We start from the raw sequence: 15,097 nt of genomic DNA, 5'->3' as shown, positions 1-15,097 counted from the left end.
GCGTGTTCTCGCTCTTGTGACGTGCCTACATTAAAGCATGTTGCCCTACCAACGTCTCCTGTCTCAGTACGTTGGTGGGATTCTAGCCACGTCGACGAAGGTGGGATTCTAGCCACGTCGGCTACATCGGAGACAGGGCAACCCACAGGCCACGACCGCCACCGCCATCAGCATGGCTCACCAGAGCAGTACCACCGGCCACATCGAGACATTCAACCCCGCGAATCCCGAGGCCTCGGAGTCCTACTCGGAACGGGTTGAGTGCTACCTGAGGGCCGACTGAATCACAGAGGACAGCATGAAAAGGGACGTTCTCCTGAGCGTCTGCGGGGTGGCCACATTCGAGATCGCCAAAGGTCTCTCGGCCCCTGCCCGACTCACGGAGAAGTCCTGCGAGGAGGTCGTCAGGCTCCTCACGGGCCACTTCTTGCCCCAACCTTCTCGGGTGGCCCGCTGGTTCCTCTTCCACAGGAGGGACCAAGCCACAGGAGAATCAACCGCTGACTACCTGGCAGCCCTACGCCAGATCGCAGGCAACTGCAACTTCCCTCACCTGGAGGAGACCCTGGCCGATCGGTTCACGTGGGGCCTTCGCAACGAGAGGCTCCAGCAGAAGCGCTTCGCGAAGGAAGAGCTCACCCTCCAGAGCGCCTTCAGTGAAGCCGTGGCATTCGAGAGAACCTCGAGGACCTTTCCCAAGGCGAGGACTGATGCAGTCCACCACGAGGAGCTGGACCCTGACCGTCAAGATGAGAGAGAAGCGTTCCAGCTGCACCGCCTGGCAGGGGCAACGAACCGCGCGCCACAGCGACCCCGAGCGACTGAACGACCTCCAGCGACGGAGAGACCACAAGCCACAAAGTGCGCCAGCTGTAGCGACCCCCATGACAGAAGGGACTGCCAGTACCGGACCTGGGACTGCCGGAGCTGCGAGAAGACCGGCCACATTGCAAGGGCTTGCCGTGCCAAGTCCAACCGCCGGAGGCCGACCACTCACCACGAGTCGGCGGAGCTCCACTCCACAGCCTCCACAACCCTACAGGTACTGAACTTGCCCCTCGACGACCCCAACAAGATCAAATGGCGGTCCTCATTGAAGGAGCCCCATGCCAAATGGAGGTGGACTCAGGCTTCTCCATTTCCATAATAGCAGAGGAGACCCTAAAGAAACTGTGTCCCCGCCAGCGGGTTCCACTGAGGCCAGCGGACTTTATTTTAAGGGACTTTCAGAAGAACCTGGTTCAAATCGTGGGGTGGGCCCGGGTGCAAGTAGAGAGGGGGTCCTTCAGCGGCCCGCTGGACACCCTGGTGGTAAAGCGCCAGCTTACCACCCTGCTAGGTCTGGCGTGGTTCAAACCCTTGGGAATCCGTCTGGAGGGGGTGGGGCAAATCCTAACTCCCAGGGGGTTCAGGGAGGTGTGCCGCGAGTTCCCCGACGTGTTTGATGGGTCCCTGGGAAGCTACAAGGGGCCAGCCATCTCTCTACCGCTAGACCCGACGGTCAGGCAGATCCGGCTCAAGGCTAGGAGGGTCCCGTTCGCTTTAAAGCCCAAAATCGAGGCTGAACTGGACCGCCTCATGGCCCAAGGGGTCCTGGAGCCAGTGGACTACGCCACGTGGGAGACCCCCATAGTGACCCCGGTCAAGCCTAACGGGGAGGTGCGGATATGTGCCGACTACAAGTGCACAATAAATAAGGCACTGCAGTACAATCCCTACCCCGTACCCATGGTCAGCCACGTATTGGCAGCCCTAGCGGGATCAAAGATTTTTGGGAAGCTGGATCTGGCACAGGCTTACCAACAGCTCCCAGTGGACGCTAAAACGGCCGAGGCCCAGACGATCGTGACCCACAGGGGGGCCTTCAGGGTGAGGAGACTACAATTCGGGGTCAGTGTAGCTCCGGGGATTTTCCAAATTATAATGGACGCTCTTCTTAAAGGGATCCCCGGAGTCCAACCATTTTTCGATGACGTTTTAATCGCCGCCCCGGACCCCAAGGAGTTCAGCAACCGCCTAAGAGAAGTGCTCCGCCGGTTCCAAGCAGCAGGGCTCAAGGTCAAGTGGGAGAAATGCTCACTGGGGGTACCGCGGGTGGAGTTCCTGGGGTTCGCAGTGGACGCAGAGGGAATTCACCCGACGGAGGAAAAGACCCGAGCCATCGTGCATGCCCCGGCTCCCACCTGCAAAGCGGAGCTACAAAGCTTCTTGGGCTTGCTCAATTTTTACCATTCTTTCCTGCCCCATAAAGCGGCCATCGCAGAGCCTCTACACCGGCTGCTGGACAAACAAGCCCCTTGGGTATGGGGCAGGTGGCAAGCCGCCGCGTTCCAGGCAGTTAAGGGCATCCTGGTTTCCAATGCGGTGCTCCACCATTTTGATGAGCACCTTCCAGTAATCCTGGCTTGCGACGCGTCACCTTACGGGGTGGGCGCAGTCCTGGGGCACCAGCTACCGGACGGGAGGGAGGTACCCATAGCATACTACTCCCGCACGCTCACACCTGCAGAGCACAATTACGCACAAATTGACAAGGAGGCCCTGGCCATCGTGGCGGGGGTCCACAAGTTCAATGACTATTTGTATGGGCGGAGGTTCACAATAGCCACCGACCACAAGCCGCTCTTGGGTCTGCTAGCCCCAGACCGCCAAACCCCCCAAATACTTTCACAGCGCGTGTTGAGGTGGAACCAATTCCTCAAGTGGTCCACCAGACCGGCAAGGCTATGGGCCACGCGGACATGCTCAGCCGTTTACCACTACCCGACACAGATCCAGACCAAGACCCAGCACACCTGGTCATGTTGGTCGAGTCACTCTTGGAGCAGCCCCTCCATGCCACAGAGGTTGTGAAGGCTACCGGGAGGAACAAAACACTGGCAAGGGTTCTCGACTGGGTGGTGAGGGGGTGGCCGGAAGGGAACATGGGGGAAGAGTTTAGGCCCTACAAAATGAGGAGAGAGGAGCTAGCAGCCCACAAAGGGTGCATCTTGTGGGGAAGCAGGGTGGTGGTTCCCCCCCCCCCCGCTACAGAAGCGAGTTCTGGAGTCACTCCACGAGACCCACCCCGGCATAGTCCGGATGAAGGCTTTAGCCAGGAGCAACGTCTGGTGGCCGGGGATGGATGAGGAGATCGAGAACTGGGTTCAGAGGTGCAGCGTGTGTCAGGAGTCACGACCCGAACCACCCAGTGCCCCTGTCACACGATGGGAAACCACTAGGAAACCTTGGTCCAGGCTCCACCTAGACTTCGCGGGGCCCTTCCAGGGACAGATCTTCCTGATCATTGTGGACGCCTACACCAAATGGCTGGAGGTCATTCCAGTGGCGTCCACTTCATCAGCAGCCGCAATCCGGGCGCTGCGCATGGCCCTGTGCACCCACGGTATTCCAGACACGATTGTCTTGGATAACGGGGCGGCCTTCACCTCAGGGGAATTTCAGGCATTCCTACAGAGGTACCTGATCAAGCACATAAGTTCAGCCCCGTTCCACCCGGCCACCAACGGCCAGGCAGAGCGCATGGTCCGCACTGCTAAAGAAGCCCTGGGCCGGATAGTGCAGGGCGACTGGGACCACAGATTAGCTGCCTTCCTGTTTGACAACAGGGTGACCTCCAACCCTGTCACGGGGGTTAGCCTGGCGGAGCTCCTCATGGGGTGCAAACTCATCACAAGGCTGGACCGGCTACACCCCGACCGAGCCTCTGACATCAGGGTGTCCCCCGAGATCAGGGACGCAGCCAGGGGTTTCTTTGCTGGGGATCCAGTGTTCGCCCGAAACTACGCTCGGGGACTGGAGTGGCTGGCGGTTCGGGTGCTGCATGTAATAGGGTCCCGCCACTACGAGGTATCCACAGAGGGGGGCCAGGTCCTTCGGCGGCACATCGACCAACTCTGCCGCCGCACCCTACCGGAAGTGCCAACAGACGTGGAGGAGGCATTACCCGGAGAAAAGCCAGTTCAGTAGGAGACGGCTCTTTTGAGCTGCATGGATCGATGGGATGGGCCGTTCACCAGGAGATGGCGCTGTTGAACTGCCATGGATCGATGGGATGTGCCGTTCACCAGGAGATGGTGCTGTTGAGTTGCCATGGTTTGATGGAAGGCCGCCTCTTAGTAGTTAGAAGCAATTAAGGCCTTCCATTCAGGTACTCCTGAGTGAGTTGGCACAGGAGCGACAGGCAAACTGGGGCATGTCGAAGCTCACCCTTTGATGACTGGTTGTTCCAGAATCCAGAGGCTTGTCGAGGCTGCTCAAAGCAGCTGTGCCTTCCAGCAATTAGTGAGAGTGAGGTTGAACCAGTCTGCTGCCTGCAGTTGCTGGAATCTTGTGGCATCCCGAAGCAAGAACAGCCGAACCGGCCTGCAACTTTCGTCGTAAAATAAAACTCTGTCTACTGCGATTAGCAGGCAGTTAGGAAGAAATGCGTCTCTTCAGGGATTGATTTGCCATACCATAGCCATACCATAGACCTTTATTGGCATTAATACAAGAATCCAGTATACTTTAAAACCAACAGTGACACTATAGAATATAATAAAACCTTAAAATACCAGCAAAAGTTAATTGACATAAAATAGCAGTAGGCTATGCATGAGTAAAAGCCTCTCTGATTTGGATCGCAACCTGTAAAAAGCAAGCAACGTGAGTAGTGACAAAGTTGTGTTTCCCGTGGAGTAAAAAACGAACCTTGGCATTGTCAGAAAGGTCTCGATGGTCAGAAAGCAGTGCATCTAGATATCTTGCACGTGGACTGCTATAAAAGGGGCAGTCCAAAAGAACATTATTGATGACGTTCAATTTCTATCCCGGACTCAGGGCGGCGAACTATCAATACTGCAATACAATTTAAAACCAATAAAATACCATTGGAAACGTTTTAAAACCGCTTGTGGTGCTATACAAATTCGGTAGGGCGGGATCTTTCTTTTTGCTTTTCGGGACCGTATAATGTTCCTAGCGATGGGAGGTGGCATTTCTTCCCGATTAGGTATTGTAGGCCTGTCGGAACAGTTCGGTTTTGCAGACCCTGCGGAATCGAGAAAGGTCCCGCAGGGCCCTTATGGCCTCCGGGAGGGCATTCCGCATTTCTGGAGCTGCCACTGAGAAGGCCCTAGCCCATGTGGAAAACAGCCTGGCTTCCTTTGGTCTGGGGATAGGTGCCTCTGAATGCAGTGCTCTCTGGGAAACATGAGGAGAAAGGCGATCCCATAGATAGGCAGGCCTCTGACCATAAAGGGCTTTAAAGGTCAAAACCAACACCTTGAAATGGACTAGGGACACAATAGGCAGCCAGAATTGTTACTGACAATTTTTTTAAAAAAATCTGCTCGATTTGTGTATGAGGGGCTGCTTACAGACCACCGGCTCAGGGCAGCATCAGGCTTGCTTGGAAGTAAGCCGATGGAAACTGAAGCACCCCAGAGCGTCCTGATAGGCTGTGGAAGAGGGGAAGGCTGCGGGCACCCCAGGGAGCATCCAGTGCACTCACGAGCCCCGTCCACAGAGGTCCATCAGTGGCTATTAGCACAGTATATATACCGTATATGTGTGTCTGTGTGTACACACACACACATATATTGGCCACTGTGTGACACAGAGTGTTGGACTGGATGGGCCATTGGCCTGATCCAACGTGGCTTCTTTTATGTTCTTATGTGGTGGCGGCTACAAGCATAGACAGCTACAAGAGCGGAATGGATCAGCATATGGAGCAGAGGTGCATCAATGGCTATTAGCCACAGCATATTGTTGTAACTCTCTGTCTGGGACAAACGATGCTCTGTATTCTTAGGGGTAACAGTGAGAGGGCTTCTAGTGTCCTGGCCCCACTGATGGACCTCCGGATTGCACCTGGTTTTTTTTTTTTGCCACTGTGTGGCACAGAGTGTTGGACTGGATGGGCTTCTCTTATGTTCTCATGATCTTGAACCATTTCAATTCCCTCAACGTCAACCTTAAAGCTATGCAATTCCCTGGTAGTCGTTACTTTTGTCTTCTTGATGTTCAGCTGTGATTCTTCTTTGGTTCTTTCTGCTTTAACTTTCAGCAGTAGTTGTTTCAGGTCTTCACAGTTTTCTGCCAGTAATGTGCTGTCACCCATACATCACAAATGGTTAATGTTCCTTCTACCCATTTTCACTCCACTTTTGTCTAAATTAAATCCATCTTTCCTTATGATATGTCATGCATATAGATGGAGGAGATGGGAGATAAAACACATCATTCTCTTACACTGTAGCCTCTTGTATGGAGTAGCGTTGTGTGTCAAAACAATTAGATATTGAGTCACACCCATTTCTTTTAAAACCAGTCATAGCTTTCCATGATCCCCACAGGCAAAAGCTTTGCTGTAAACTATGAAACGCAAGCTGATATTCTTCTGAAATACTCTCATAATCTCCAGTAACCAATGCAAATTTGGAATACAATCTCTAGTGACTCTTTCTTTTCTGACTCCAGCTTGAACATCTGTTTCATATAAAGTAACAATCTTTGTTGTAAGATTTTGGGCAACACCTTACTTGCATGAGAAATTAAGGCAATGGTCCAAGAGTTGCTGCAGTCTTTGACATCTCCCTTTTTTTTCAGAACTGGAATCTAGGTCAAATGTTTCCAGTTTGTTGACCACTGTTTTGATTTCCCTATTCGTTGGCATATTCTTGTTAAGATTTTGATGGATTGTTTCTGTGGCTTGAAACCTGGGGCTTATTAGCTTGGAACAAGAAAGATGGTAAAGGGGATCGTGACAGAGGTTTAAAAAATCATGTATGGAGTAGAGAACGTGGAAAGATGGAGCTGTATCATAATCTTCAATAATACTAGAAATCGAGGACACCCAATGAATAATTAAATTGTGGAATTCATTACCACTGCATATCGTGATAGCCATGATTTCAAAAGGAGTTAGACAGATTCATGAAGGAGACATAACCTCAGGCCGGTCACATTCTCTCAGCTCCACGTGCCTTGTGGGATTCTTGCCAACACAGGGTGGGAAGGTCGACCCAAGGATGCTGATCTCTTCTCAGAGGAAAGGCAGGGTAAAAATGTACGAGATGGAGATCATATCTAATCGTATGGCTGTGCGGAAGACTGAGACAAACTAGGTGAATCATTTTGACTATGTTAAAGTAGTACTAATGCTAATTATTGTTTTTCTTATTACTACTCTTATCATTAAGAGATTTCTGGGATTCATTGGGGGGGGGGCATTATTAGGAATAACCTACCCAGTGAGGGAAATTAGGCAGATAACTTCTGAACTGGCAGAGACTGACCAAGAGAGAGATCATGGGGTCATGGTAGATAACTCACTGAAAATGTCAAGACAGTGTGCGATTGCAATAAAAAAGGCCAATGCCATGCTTGGAGTTATTAGGAAGGGAAATGAAAACAAATCAGCCAGTATCATAATGTCCCTGTATAAATCGATGGTGCAGTCTCATTTGGAGTACTGTGTGCAATTCTGGTCACCGCACCTCAAAAAGGATATTATAGCATTGGAGAAAGTCCAGAGAAGGGCAACGAGAATGATTAAAGGGCTGGAACACTTTCCCTATGAAGAACGGTTGGAACGCTTGGGGCTCTTTAGCTTGGAGAAACGTCGACTGCGGGGTGACATGATAGAGGTTTGCAAGATTATGCATGGGATGGAGAAAGTAAAGAAAGAAGTACTTTCCTCCCTTTCTCACAATACAAGAACTCGTGCGCATTCAATCAAATTGCTGAGCAGACAGGTTAAAACGGATAAAAGGAAGTACTTCTTCACCCAAAGGGTGATTAACATGTGGAATTAACTGCCACAGGAAGTGGTGGCGGCCACAAGCATAGCCAGCTTCAAGAGGGGGTTAGATAAAAATATGGAGCAGAGGTCCATCAGTGGCTATTAGCCACAGTGTGTATATATATGTATATATATAAAAATTTTGGCCACTGTGTGACACAGAATGTTGGACTGGATGGGCCATTGGCCTGATCCAACATGGCTTCTCTTATGTTTCAAGGTCAGACAAGGGACTTCAAGATAGTTCAGTATCTCAACTTGGGCAAGGTATCTCTATAAAAGAGGAGCCCCAGGGCACAGAGTGGTAAGCAGCAATACTGCAGTCCAAGCTCTGCTCACGACCTGAGTTCGATCTTGGCAGAAGCTGGGTTCAGGTAGCCGGCTCAGGGTTGACTTAGCCTTCCATCCTTCCGAGGTCGGTAAAATGAGTACCCAGATTGCTGGGAGTAAACTGTAGATGACTGTAGATGGGGAAGGCAATGGCAAAAAAAGGTAAAGGTAGTCCCCTCTGCAAGCACCAGTCCTTTCCGACTCTGGGGTGACATTGCTTTCAGACCCTGATGAATTTACCCCATTTTGCAAGGGGTTGGATTAGATGACCCTGGAGGTCCCTTCCAACTCTATGATTAGAATCATAGAGTTGGAACGTACCTCCAGGGTCATCTCGTCCAACCCCCTGCACAATGCAGGAAACTCACAAACACCTCCCCCTAAATTCACAGGATCTTCACTGCTGTCAGATGGCCATCTAACCTCTGCTTAAAAACCTCCAAGGAAGGAGAGCCCACCACCTCCCGAGGAAGCCTGTTCCACTGAGGAACTGCTTTAACGGTCAGGGTGTTCTTCCTAATGTTGAGCCGGAAACTCTTTGACGTTTCTGAGTTGAAGTTGAAGTTGCTGAGCAATAGGTGCAAGAGAGACAAAAGGAAACGCTTTTTTACTCAATGAGTAATTAAATTGTAGAATGTATTGCCAGTGGATGTAGTAACTGCGACGAGGATAGCTGGTTTCCAAAAGGGTTAGATTCATGGAAGAGTGGCAATATGGGATCTGTCAGGTTAACTTCAGCCTCACCTGCCTCACAGAGTTTTCACCAAGATAGGTTGGGGAAGGAATCATACAATCATAGAAGGATATAGACAAGCTGGAACAGGTCCAGAGGAGGGCGATGAAGATGGTGAGGGGTCTGGAGACCAAGTCCTATGAGGAATGGTTGAAGGAGCTGGGAATGTTTAGCCTGGAGAGGAGGTGGCTGAGAGGTGATAGGATTACCATCTTCAAGTACTTGAAGGGCTGTCCTAAAGAGGATGGTGTGGAATTGTTTTCTGTGGCCCCAGAAGGTAGGACTAGAACCAACGAATTGAAATTAAATCAAAAGAGTTTCTGGCTCAACATTAGAAAGAACTTCCTAATGGTTAGAGCGGTTCCTCAGTGGAACAGGCTTCCTCGGGAGGTGGTGGGCTCTCCTTCCTCGAAGGTTTTTCAACAGAGGCTAGATGGCCATTTGACAGCAATGAAGATCCTGTGAATTTAGGAGGAGGTATTTGTAAGTTTCCTGCATTGTGCAGGGGGTTGGACTAGATTACCCTGGAGGTCCCTTCCAACTCTATGATTCTAATCATAGAGTTGGAAGGGACCTCCAGGGTCATCTAATCCAACCCCTTGCAAAATAGGGTAAATTCATCAGGGTCATCTAGTCCAACCCCCTGCACAAGGCAGGAAATCCACAAATAGCACCCCCACCCCACCCCCAGCACGCAGCTCTGAGTTCCTCAGAGGAAAGGCAGGATAAAAATGTACCAGACAGAGATAGTATCTGATGGGATTACACGGAGACAATATAGATGAATCATTGTACACTCGTTATAATTATTGTTTTCATTATTGCAACTCTTATCGTTTCCTGACCTAGATAGCACAGACGAGCCCAGTCTCAACACATCCCAGAAGCTAAGCTGGGTCAGCCCTGACTAGTATTAGTAGACTACCAAAGGACACCAGGGCACTCTGCAAAGGCAGACTACGGCAAACATAGGGTTCCCAAGTCCACCTGCGGCTTCCAGAGGGGGACCTATCGCACCATAGAGTTTTCCCTCCCGAATCGCTAGAGCATCTGGGGAAAACATAGTTCCCCCGGAAACGCCTAGAGCAGCCGGCGAGCGACGTCTCTGGGACAATGATGTCACTTCCGGGTGATGCCGTCACACTGGCAATGCCGGAGGAGGTTCCCCCTGCTGGCCCAATGTGGGTCAGCAGGTTGGGAACCTCTAGGGTGGGAGAATCCCCACGTGGCCCGGGGAAAACCACTTCTGAATGTCTCTTGTCTGAAAAATACTACGGGGTCACCAGAAGTTAGCTGTGACTTGACAGCAATATATATATATATATATATTTATTTATTTAAAAAATCTCTTACCATTAAGAGCTTGCTAAGAATCATGTTAACCACGAAAATGGACTTGGTGGGAAAAGTTTTAGAGACAGCAGAGCTGGACTTTTTATCCCAGTTGATGGCTGGGAAATCTAAAGAAGAAGCAAGAAAAAATTGGATGAGACTGTATGCCTGGCTGGACACTCAAGACTCTTAAGATTCCCTGGTGTGATCTGATTTTTTTTCTTTTTCCCCTGTGTTTTATATTATAACATTTATCTCTATTAGAATTATCAAATTTGTTTTGAACGAAATTGGGAAATCGTTAGAAAATAACTGAAGATTTACATTATACAATTTTAAAATGGATTATATATAGCTTAGATAAAAAAAAAGATGAGGCAACTTATGTAAAGAAAATACTGTAGAATTATTCTTTTGTTTTTGGAAAGTATTTTACATAAAACAAGACCAGAATGTATTGTGCTTTCATCCGCCTTTTTCCCCGATCCTTATTTTCCAAACCTTTCTGAAACTAATAAAAACTTTTGAAAACTGAGAATCATGTTAACCAAATTTCTGATGCACTCTCTATACATCCAATAACCAGGACATTTTTTTTAGAAGGAACTCCTTTGCATATTAGGCCACACACCCCTGAGGTAGCCAATCCTCCAAGAGCTTACAGGGCTCTTCTTTCAGGGCCTACTGTGAGCTCCAGGAGGATTGGCTACCTGAGAGGGGTGTGGCCTAATATGCAAAGGAGCTCTTTCTAGAATTCCACCCCGGTAGCCAAACCTCCAAGGGCTTACAGGGCTCTTCTTTCAGGGCCTACTGTGAACTCCAGGAGGACTGGCTACCTTGGGGGGCGTTGCCTAATATGCAAAGGAGTTCCTGCAATGAAAAAAAGCCCTGCCAATAACATAATCGATGACAGAAAAACATCATGAGCCAAACAAGCAGCTTCGAAGTCATGAGACATGCTCATGGCCACTCATCTATTGATACAAGATGTGCTCACAGGCGCACGCAATTCAAGCGGATTCACACAGTCACTCCAACAAGATGTGCTGCTCACAGCCACTGATAGATTTACAATCAACTTGCCCACAGTTAAAGTGGGTGTACACTGGCCTTCTAAAGCATTTTAGAATTTCAAAGTTTTGATAACAATATGAATTTGCACACAACCTAATGTTCCAAAAATGTGTAGGTCCATGTGTGTGTGTGTGTTCAAAAAATACTTGAAATTCTTTTACTCCATGTATCTTGGAGCACTGGTCTTCTTCCCTTGATCTGTGTATCCTAGGAAGGGGTGGCTCAGTGGCAGAGCATCTACTAGGCATGCAGAAGGTCCCAAGTTCGATCCCCAGCATCTCCAATTAAAGAACCAGGCAGCAGGTGACATGAAAGACTTCAACCTGAGATTCTGGAGAGCCACTACCAGTCTAAGTAGACAAGACTGATTTTGATGGACCGAGGGTCTGATTCAGTATAAGCAGGGGTGGAATTCTAGCAGGAGCTCCTTTGCATATTAGGCTGCACCCCCCCCCCCCAATGTAGCCAAGCCTCCAAGAGCTTACAAAAAAGAGCCCTGTAAGCTCTTGGAGGATTGGCTACAACAGGGGGGTGCGGCCTAATATGCAAAGGAGCTCCTGCTAGAATTCCACCCCTGATCCTAGGTGCAAATTGTGCTTCCGAAGGAAAGCCTTCTTCATGTCATAATAACGATTTGTAGATGGAATGGTTCAAAAGATAATCAGAACGAGTAAACCATATGTCTTCAGCATACATAATTCAAGCAATCATTAAACACTCACCCCATGTAAATTATTCAGATTCCCAAATCACACACAAAGGCTGACTAACTTGTTGCAGGGCAGGGTTCTCATCCAGAGAGCAACACAGTGTTCAAAATTAAAGGCTCTGAGTGTGAATCTGCTACAGAAGGGTTTTGATCCTTAAAGGCACAGTGCTGAGAGGTCTTAGCTTGTGCATCTGTTTTCAACTGCGCAAGTTTTTTTTTAAACATACGAAGAAAAGTCCATGTTTCAATTCAGACCATGTGGAGAAAAAAGTCTTCACATAATAAACAAGTCTACCGTTTTCCCACACAGCTTACCTCGGAGTGACGTCCCTCTTCACCGCGCAGCGTCTGCTTGGATTTCCCACCATCTGCTCCGCAGAATCAGGAAGAGCTGCGGCTTTTGCGTCACTAACGTAAACTGGGTTTTAGCGATTTACATTTGCGACGCAGAAGCCCCGGCACTTCCTGCTTCTGCGGAGCAAATAGTGGGAAATCCGAGCAGACGTTGCGCGGTGAAGAGGGACATCACTCTGAAGTAAGCGGTGTGGGAAAACGGTGATTGTGTTTCCTTTTTGTAACAAAATCTGATTATTTTATTTTATTTTATTTTATTCGATCGTTAGCCCGCCCTTCCCGTATAGAACAGGCTCAGGACAGGTTACATCATAAAAACAATCAACAGGGACGGTGGGGAGGGACAGTGGCTCAGTGGTAGAGCATCTGCTTGGGAAGCAGAAGGTCCCAGGTTCAATCCCTGGCATCTCCAAAAAAGGGTCCAGGCAAATAGGTGTGAAAAGCCTCAGCTTGAGACCCTGGAGAGCCGCTGCCAGTTAGGGAAGGGACGGTGGCTCAGTGGTAGAGCATCTGCTTGGGAAGCAGAAGGTTCCAGGTTCAATCCCTGGCATCTCCAAAAAAGGGTCCAGGCAAATAAGTGTGAAAAACCTCAGCCTGAGAACCTGGAGAGCCGCTGCCAGTTAGGGGAGGGACGGTGGCTCAGTGGTAGAGCATCTGCTTGGGAAGCAGAAGGTCCCAGGTTCAATCCCCGGCATCTCCAAAAAAGGGTCCAGGCGAAGAGGTGTGAAAAGCCTCAGCTTGAGACCCTGGAGAGCCGCTGCCAGTCTGAGAAGACAATACTGACTTTGATGGACCAAAGGTCTGATTCAGTATAAGGCAGCTTCATATGTTCATATTTGTTCATGTTCAACAGTTTTTTTTTAAAAAAAAAACAATTTAAAATGTATAAAATCTAAAATTACATAGTGAGACAAAAATGTCAAATTCGCCCTCACAATTAATATTGTGAGAGACAAAAGGTCTAGGTAGATGCTTATAAAAGACGCAGAACTGCAAGTCCTCAGCTGAACGGCCTTTTTGTACATAACGTTCAGCCAAAAAGGCATCCCTGATATGGTTATGAATTCGAGAGCGGCGCTCAAGGACTTGGGTTCGAATGGACCTCACGGGCATGCCAATGAAGTATAACCCACACAGGCAATGAATTATAATCCACATGGGCAGATACACCATTTGTTTTGTGGGACACGTTGCACATGGAGGCATTTTGCTTCTCCCCCACCGCCCCCCCCATTTGCTTGTTCATAGCAGGCAACCTCCTCTCCTCACCCTCACTCTCACCCAACTTGAGTAGCAAGAGAAAAATCAGAGGGTGAATGACAGCACAGACATGGGGACATCACCGCTCGTTGCTGTGTCCATTTCCCTAATCTCTATCTTATGAAAATTCCTAGAGAGCTGCTGATGCAGACATCATTTCTCAGTGATAATCCATAAATGTTGTCGCCGTGTCAGTGAATCCCCTTCCCCCCAAGATCCCAGAGGTTGCTGGCCCATGCTTGACAACTCTTTCCAGAAGTGGATGCCCCAAGCGTGCTTTAGTGATTCTGGGAGCCCCGGGTCGGACCACCCACTAGGCGAATTAGGCAATCATCTAGGGCCCACACGATAGAACGGACTCCATTCTACTCTATGGACCCAGAGGATAGAATGGAGAGATCCAGCCGCCGCTGTGGCACGACACCAGATAAGAGGTTTTAAACTTTAAACCCTTTTTCTGAGGTCGCAACGCAGTGGTGACCCAATATCTATATTCTATCCTAGGGGCCCATGTGTGTGAGAGAGAGAGATTGAGAGGGGGGGCACAAGTCGTTAGCCTTTCCTAGGGTGCCAAAGAGCCTAGGTCAAGGTCAAGGATGGGGCTCTCAACCAGTGTTCCCTCTAAGCTGAGTTAGTGTGATCTTCGGGGTTTTTTTTGGGTTTTTTTATGTTGAGTTTCAAGCCTACTTTTGTGCTCTCCTCTTTCACCCTCAACAAGAGGTTCTTTAGGCCCTCCTCACTTTCTCCCATTGGAGTGGTATCATCTGCATATCTGTTGTTGATGATTTCCCTGGCAATTCCTCCTTCTGCTTCATCCGGGCCAGCATTCCGCATGATGTACTCTGCATATAAATTAAATTGTTCAGGGTGGTGAGAACCAGAGAGGATTGTGAGGAAGTCCAAAGGGATCTGTTGAGGCTGGGTGAGTGGGCGTCAACGTGGCAGATGCGGTTCAATGTCGCCAGTGCAAAGTAATGCACATAGGGGCCAAGAATCCCAGCTACAAATACAAGTTGATGGGGTGTGAACTGGCAGAGACTGACCATGAGAGAGATCTTGGGGTCATGGTAGATAACTCACTGAAAATGTCAAGACAGTGTGTGTTTGCAATAAAAAAGGCCAACGCCATGCTGGGAATTATTAGGAAGGGAATTGAAAACAAATCAGCCAGTATCATAATGCCCCTGTATAAATCAATGGTGCGGTCTCATTTGGAGTACTGTGTGCAGTTCTGGTCGCCGCACCTCAAAAAGGATATTATAGCATTGGAGAAAGTCCAGAAAAGGGCAACTAGAATGATTAAAGGGCTGGAACAGTTTCCTATGAAGAAAGGTTGAAACGCTTGGGACTCTTTAGCTTGGAGAAACGTCGACTGCAGGTGACATGATAGAGGTTTACAAGATAATGCATGGTATGGAGAAAGTAGAGAAAGAAGTACTTTTCTCCCTTTCTCACAATACAAGAACTCGTGGGCATTTGATGAAATTGCTGAGCAGACAGGTTAAAATGGATAAAA

The sequence above is a fragment of the Heteronotia binoei genome, chromosome 1, assembly GCF_032191835.1.
Source record: "Heteronotia binoei isolate CCM8104 ecotype False Entrance Well chromosome 1, APGP_CSIRO_Hbin_v1, whole genome shotgun sequence".
Lineage (NCBI taxonomy): Eukaryota > Metazoa > Chordata > Lepidosauria > Squamata > Gekkonidae > Heteronotia > Heteronotia binoei.
Note: the sequence above shows the minus strand (reverse complement) of the source record.